This window comes from Malus domestica, chromosome 16 (assembly GCF_042453785.1).
Source record: "Malus domestica chromosome 16, GDT2T_hap1".
Lineage (NCBI taxonomy): Eukaryota > Viridiplantae > Streptophyta > Magnoliopsida > Rosales > Rosaceae > Malus > Malus domestica.
In genome coordinates this window covers 27,227,704-27,235,677 of record NC_091676.1, presented here as the reverse complement: position 1 = coordinate 27,235,677, position 7,974 = coordinate 27,227,704, and the positions used below count along the sequence as shown (strand labels likewise).

At 38.5% G+C, this 7,974-nt stretch overlaps 1 long non-coding RNA gene across 1 annotated transcript; it reads right to left on the bottom strand.

The window, feature by feature from the left end:
• Window positions 1–625: 625 nt before the first annotated feature.
• Window positions 626–2,953, bottom strand: LOC139192897 (uncharacterized). The gene is made up of 4 exons (XR_011577441.1): window positions 2,689–2,953; window positions 2,377–2,513; window positions 1,701–1,759; window positions 626–861 (listed from the first exon to the last, which is right to left on the bottom strand). It is a non-coding gene; the product is annotated as an uncharacterized lncRNA (long non-coding RNA).
• Between the last annotated feature and the right edge of the window lie 5,021 nt (window positions 2,954–7,974).

Here is a 7,974-nt window from a genome sequence, read left to right as displayed (position 1 = left end):
GAACACACGAGGATATACAAAGACATGCCTATTAGGGTCACTGCTCTGATACGGTGTTGTAATTTGAATGTTTTATATAATACACTTATCATAAAATGTACAAGAGACCTGATAACAATATAAAGGCAAGGAAGAAGAAACAACCTTCTAACCTTCCTTAAATCACGCTTAAAACCTGCTAACAGCTAATTACAAATCCTTTGAATTAGGGACACAAGACAGCTAAGAGAGGTTACAATCCTTGATTGATGTAAACAACCACCTACAAGTGACGTTGAAACTTTGCCCTAGAAACTAGGGTTCCGGTATTGTACAGTGGATAAAGAACCTAACCCTAGTTGACTTCCATCTTCCAATAGTTTCTCTGTGATTAACCTCTCATTTGAATCTTTTAAACTTTATACGATTTGAAATAGAGATATTGAGAATTTCAAAAGAGAATGCAAGGGAAGAATCGATTGTTTTTGCAACTCAACAAATTTGAGAGGGGGCACGTACCTCCTAGCCCTTCATCAGCTTCGCCACTGCTTAATTATATTCTCTCTCTGACCAACTTTACAGGATTATAGTAATCAAAAATATTTTGGATGCGGTCCCTAATCCTTAACATTCTTTGATTAAAACATTAATAGTATTCAAAGTTTGATCAAGGTCCCTTGACTTTGTACACCTTGACACACCCCGTCCCGAAGAAGGACATGCTGACCGTCACGTGAGAGTGACGTAACCATTTACACAGTTCGGAAGCTTTAAAAAATACAATTACTAAGATGAAATACCCGAGGGTGAGTCCTACTTTTGTGAATTCTGTCAGAACACCGTTGGATTCCTCGTGGCCACCAAAGCTCTGCTATCTAGAACCTGGAGGGGCGCAAAACAAAATTGAGTGGGTCAGTAAAACAAAGTTTTTTCGAGAACTTTTCATTTAAAACATTTCTAACCCCTCGCTGTAAAACCTGTATACTTTTCCAGAAAATAGCATAATAGCATAATACTTTTCATAAATTTCAAATCATCAATTTTTCTCAAAAACCAGAAAGTATGCCATGTTATAATTTCAAAAACAGAATGAATGATGCATCAATGTAACATGTGAAATGATGAATTAACCGGAGACCCTGCAGTTGGTCCTGTACGGTTAATTCTATAGCTCAACATCCAATCCAACCGGAGTCACCTCGGTGACCTGTACGGCACTACACTGCATATAAGTCGGAACTACCTGAAGTAGTCTGTACGACATGAATGGTGTAATAATACGCTCTAGTGCTTCTCTCATCAATAATCTGTGCACATAATCTAAGGTCACCTATCAGTCGGAACCCTCTCATGGTCTGTACGACATGTCGGAACCCTCTCATGGTCTGTACAACATGCACCTACTTGGATCCAAGGTGAGCGTGCGGTGCGAGGTGAATAATATAAGCACTAACACCATGATTGCAGGTTATGAGCTATCAACATAATATACATCATCAATGATTCACATGAATAATATAAAACTCACCTGATACTTACCTGTGCGTCCACAGCACCAATTCACATATATATATGCATCAATTATCAATTCATATAACTCATATCATTCATATCATTCATATTATGCATGCATGGCATTTTAGAAACATACTTTCATTAAAACTCAATTTCTGGGAAAATTCATAGTATATAGGTATAAATAGAAAGTACTGCCCATTCACCTGGAGTTCGCCCAACAACTCCCTAGCACCACACATCAAGGTGTCATGACGATCGGCGCCTAGAACAATAATCAAATCCAACCTCAGAATTCATATCGATAGAATATGTAACTTATATAAAACATATCACTACGCAGTTCGATCCGGAAGATCTGCAACTCAGATTTCAAATCCATAACTTCCAAAGGTCCACAATATACCTCTAGGACAACATCCTAAAATTCATTACCATCCAACGGTCGGATCTCCGTCAATTTCCAAAACCAAGTGACGGTTAACGTTCTATTTTATGAACTTACAACTCCAATTCCGAAAGATCCGTAAATCGGATTCCCAATCCGTAAGTTCCTATAATCCTTAAATATTACGTATTACAACGTATCAAAGTTTGGTGACTATCCGACGGTCGGATCGTCAATTCACATTTTCACCTAACCACGAATCGAAACGAACTTAGGTTCAATTACTCAATTTACGTCCATCAATTATCAAAACTGAACCTAGAACCTTAAACACATGCTAAGAATGACATTGACGAGCCATTGGCCATGTGCCGCCGCACGGGCCGTCGCTGGTGGCGGTTGGCCGCCCCGGCTCGCCGGAAAATCCAACTATTTCCAAAAATTCTCAAAAAATACAGAATCGAAGATCTCAATGATTAGAGCAAACTTTATACCTGTGTCCAAGGCCAATTTGGCCTGGAAGAGCTCCAATTTCACCAAAACCGTGAAGAACCCTAGAATTGGGTGTTTTCAATTCGACCTTCAAATCAATTCCGCCGTCCCAACCAATGCTTGGGATTTGTTCCAGGTCCTAGGGGAATGCTAATGGTGTTAGTAATTGAAAGAAAACATTTCAAGATTTGAACAATTTGAACAAAAAGTCGCGGCACCCACGGGCGCGGTTTTCACCAAATCACCATCAAATTTCATGATTTTTGGGTTGAAACATGAAGAGGGAAGGCCTAGGTGTTGATTGGGAGTGGTACCTTGATCCAATTCGTGAGAAATCCGGTGAAAATCCTTAGAAAAATGGAGGTGGGTGCGCGGGTAAACGGGTTGGGGGAAAACCCGTTTCCTTCCTTCTCTCCTCCGCTTCTCGCCCTCTCTCCTTTCCTCCTTTCTTCTCCCTCTGATTGGTCCTCCACTTTCTCTTCTTTCTGGTTGGCCCAACTCCTCCCTCTCTCCTGTTCCGATTGGGCAGCTTTGCCCAATCCTCCATCTTCTTCTTCTTCCGTTCACGTACACACACACACAAAACCTTCTTTCATCTTTTTATTTTTATTTTCTTTCTCTTACATCCAAGCCATCCATTACATTCTTCATTAAATCTGGGCCGTCCATTTTCATAAAAGAAATTCTGGATTTTACTAAAATTATAATTCCTTAAAATCCCAAATTTCAAACGTTAATAACTTTTTCGATATAACTCCAAATCACGAACCGTCAGCGCCCACACGTCCGTAGCGACGAGTACTACGAGGATATGTTAAGAAAACAAATCTTAGATGGCACGACACAACGATTAACCTTGAATAATGTGCGTGCCTCAAAGGGCATTTTGTAAAATCCTTTATTAAAACCTTAAAACTCTTAAAATCAGGGACGGGCTATCACAATCTACCCACCTTAAAAAATTTCATCCTCGAAATTTACACAATCTTTACAATCCATCGATATCCATAAAACAACCTGGAACACATCCCTCTCATTCGATCTTTTGTCTCCCAAGTAGTTTCTTCTGCTGAATGATTCTTCTATAAAACTTTTACCAAGTACACTGTTTTATTTCTCAGGACTTCCTCTTTCTATTCCAAAATAATCATGGGTTCCTCATTATAAGTCAAATCCGGATTATTCTCTAAGGGCTGAACTGGAATCATACACGACGAATCTGCTACTTTGTAACGGAGCATCAAAACATGAACTACACTATACACCTTATCCAATCCTGAAGGTACTCAAGCTTGAAAGTATTTCACCGATTCCTTCAATAGTCAAAGACGGCCTGATGTACTTAGGATTTAACTTGTCTTCCATTTCGACCCAAACCACTCATTTCCAAGGTGATAATTTCAAAAACATCCAATCTCCTGCATTACACGTCCGGTCAGTGGCATGTTTGTCTGCTAAGCTCTTCAGCCGATCCTGGCTCACTTCCAGGTTAGACTTAATTACTTGAATATTCCGAGTAGTCTCCTCCACTAACTCAGGGCCTTGAATACCATCCGTCCACAATTCTAACAATTCGAAACACAAAACACAGCTTTCCACGGCCTTATGGCGTTGCTCTAGGGAACAAACTGAAATGACCAACATACCTAAGAAGTTCAACAGATTCGTAAGCCCAAATCTCTTTTCCATAAGACAGATAAATAACTGTTGCACTTCTGGAAAGGTTACTGCTCTTTCATTGAAGAATACTGCGCTGATTTAGTAAGCCAATCAATTATCACCTCAATTTCATCATAACCATCTCGTGAACGAGGAAACTTGCACACATAATCTATATTAATATTTTCTCATTTCTGCTGAGGAACGGGAAGTAACTACATCAATCCAAAAGACTTCTTTCTTTCCGTTTTAACCTGCTGACATATGTCACATCTATTTATATATACAAACATTTCTCTTTTCATACCTGACCAATAGTAAAATGATCGAATGATATAATACATTTTAGTACCTCCAGGATGCATTGTATAAGTTGAACAGTACGCAAATTCCAAAATTACTTCCTTTAATTCCATAACATTAGGTATAAACACCTTGTTCTCTTGCATAAGCTTACCATCTGATTCTCTAACTCTGAGGTCTTTCTTTTTCCCGTTATTCCTTGCTTTAAATAAATTCTTGAATTTCTTCATCAAATGCTTGAGTCTTGAGTACAACCTACCAAATAGGCCTAACTTGAAAATTAGCAAGTACGTTTTCTTTTCGATCTTCCATTCCCAACTTTACTCCAGTAGATCTCAAATCCACAAGAAGATGAACATGGCAATCGTACCAAGCATTAATTCTCACTGGGGTCTTCCTACTAAAAGCATTGGCCACAACATTTGCACAATCACCCTAGTCGTGCAATCATAATCACTAAGCAACTCAATCCACCTTCGTTGCCTAAGATTAAGATACCTCTGAATAAACAAATATTGGATACTCTTTTGATTCGTAAAAAAAATCTTGCACTTTTCTTCCCATAAAGACAATGTCTCCAAATCTTCAAAGCAAAGATAATAATTGCTAATTCCAAATCATAAGTAGGGTAATTCATCTCATGAGGTTTCAATTGTCGTGAAGTGTAATAATCACCCTACCATGTTGCATCAACACACATCCTAACCCATTCAAGGATGCATCATTGTAGACCTCATAATTACCTTTATCATTTGGGTGTGCTAAAACAAGTGTATGAATGAGATAATGCTTCAGTTGCTGAAACTTTGTTCACAATTTTCATCCACTCAAACCTAACCTCTTTTCTAGTCGATCCCGTCAATGGCAAAGCAATGACTGAAAAATCCTTTACAAACGTCTATAGTAGCCTACTAGACCAAGAAAACTCAGTACCTCAGTGATGGTTCGAGGTTGTTCCCAATTCTCCACAGTTGTCACTCATTGAGGATCTACTTGAATACCTTGTGCAAATATCACAAGTCCCAAAAATGCCTCTTGATTCGTCCAAAATTGACATTTGCTAAACTTAGCGTACAACCGAGGTTCCCTCAAACATTTTAACACCAACTCAAAATGACTAGTATGCTTTACTTTCACTTAAGAGTATACCAGACCTCAACTCTTTCCTTAAAAACACATAGGCACCTCAAAGCTGGTCAAACAATCATCAATGCGAGGTAATGGATAACGGTTCTTATTCGTTACCTAATTCAATTACCTAATATCCATACATATTCTTAAGGTCCCATCTTTCTTCCTTATAAACAAAGCTGGGGTTTTCCAAAGTAACGTACTAGGTTGACTAAAACCTTTATCAACCAATTCCTGTGACTGAATTTTCAATTCCTTTAACTATGTAGGAACCAATCTATAGCATAAAGTCTGTACTTGGAGACAATTTAATAGTGAACACCACATCTCTGTCTGGTGGCAATCCATGTAAATCATTCCGAAAACACATTAGGAAAATGTCTACCACTCGTACGTCATTCACAATACTAGGAGTACGATCCTGCAACACCACATGAGCTAGGTATCCTTGGCAACCTTTTGATAACAATCTCTTTGCTCTCTGATAGGAGCATATTTATGCGCCTTAGTTAGCTAGTTCTTATGCATTTTCGTTATGTTTTCTTCGTTAAAGTAGTCTTTTAAGCTACTTTCATGTGTTTTCAGGTTTAAAGGACATATTACATGAAATGATGCAATTTGGAGCTTTTTGGAGCAAAATTGAGCCGGAATGTTGTGTATGCTAATGGAGCACGAGGAATGGACGAGTTTGAAGGTCAAAAGAGCTTAAGAAATGAAGAAATAAAAGTGAAGAACAAAGAAGTCGGAATTGGCAACCAAAGTTTCTAAAGTTGGAAGTTCCTATTCTTGGAGGTTTCCATTTTCGTGAGTTTCTATTCTTGGCTTTGGGCTTTGAGATGACCTAAACCCTAATTCCTTGTGGATCCTAAGCCTATGCCGCACCCTAGGGCCTAATCATTTAATTTCTGCCAAGTTAAACCTTAATCTATCTTCCCTAGGGTTTGGGCCGCACCTTTCCCCTTCTAGAACACCTATTTCCTTGCCTTGCAAGGCTTTCTAGAAGCCCTAACCCTAGCCCACTTAATTGCCGCACCCTAGGCCCTTTTCTCACCAAATTTCTGATTGTTTAACCTATTTTTCTAGTGGATTTGGGTTTCTAGAAACCCTAATCTGATTTGTTAGGGTTTTTAAGTGCCTATATATATATTTCTACACCTAGCCGCACAGATAACCTCTCCACAATTCAGAAATTCATCCAACCCTATATTCCCATTCCTTGCCGCAGCCACCATCATCCTTAGACCCCTAGCCGCCACTCCTCCATCCATTCCAGCCATTTCCCACACCTTGCCGCAACCCTTCTCCACAACCATACACCATTCTACACTTCCATACACCATCCATACTCCTTGCCGCACCACTATACTATCCTAACTCCCTTCCAAACCCGAAATCACATCCAAAAATACCCTAAACCTTCTCTGCCGCAGCAAGGAGAAGAAGAAAGAGGAGCTTGACGTCAGAAATTCAAAGTGGAATTGTTGGGCGTTTTAGGTGTAATCTTTCTTATGTCTTCAATGTTTCAATTCAATAAACTTTGTGTTGTGAGTATGAGAAACTAAACCCCCTTAGTTGGGGGGTAATTCGAAACCATGTACATGCTTGCAATATGATTTGATTACATTAAGTTGTTATTTCATAAGTTATGGATTCAATTCGTTCATCTATTTGATTGATAACTTATTTGTGTATGTTGATTGAGAGTGCACGCTTAGTTTTCATGCATGAATATGATGCTAGATTATGAGGGAGTTTCACCTAATAGTTACAATCTTATAATCACAAGTAGTGAAGGTCGCTTGAAAACGATCGCGTTGAATGAATTCTTAGCATAAGTTTCATGCAATTCATAGTAACAAATGCTTCGTTAATGCTTATGTTTTTCATAGAACGTAATGATTCGTGCTTGTATCTCTATTATGCAATTCATGTAGGGAACTTGTAGGGAATGTTTTGGGTTGTCGTATGCAATCATCCAACCTAATAACTTGTGGAAAAACTGAGGGTTAATTAGTGCAATTCACGGTTAATTTGGGGCGTTGAGTATTTATAATTTATTGGAAGAACAACTGAAAATCGTTTCGTTTGCAAGTGTGACATGTGTGGAGAAGAACCTCCTAACTAGCCTTTTATCCATCCTTTTCATCCAAAAACGTTTTACAATCTGTTTAGTTTTAAGTTTCTGTTTTGTTTTCAATTTTCGTCCAAAACAAATCCCCCTTTATTTTGAAGTCTTAGATTAGTTAGAAAGTGTTTTGATTTGTGTTTCTAAGTGTTTTGATTCAAGTTTTAACTCAAATTCGTCCAAGTTCTTGTTAGGTTCTCAAAACTGCCCAGAAAGTGGTTTTTAGGCAGTTTTGAGTCATTAGGTTGCTGTTTTGAGTTTTAGGTTTGTTTAAGTGTTTTAACCTTTAGTTTTGCATTCTTTGAGTCTAGTTTAGTGTTTTAAACTTTGTTTTTGAGTTTTTAAGTCAGTTTCCAAGTGTTTAGCAATCCCTCCTAATCCC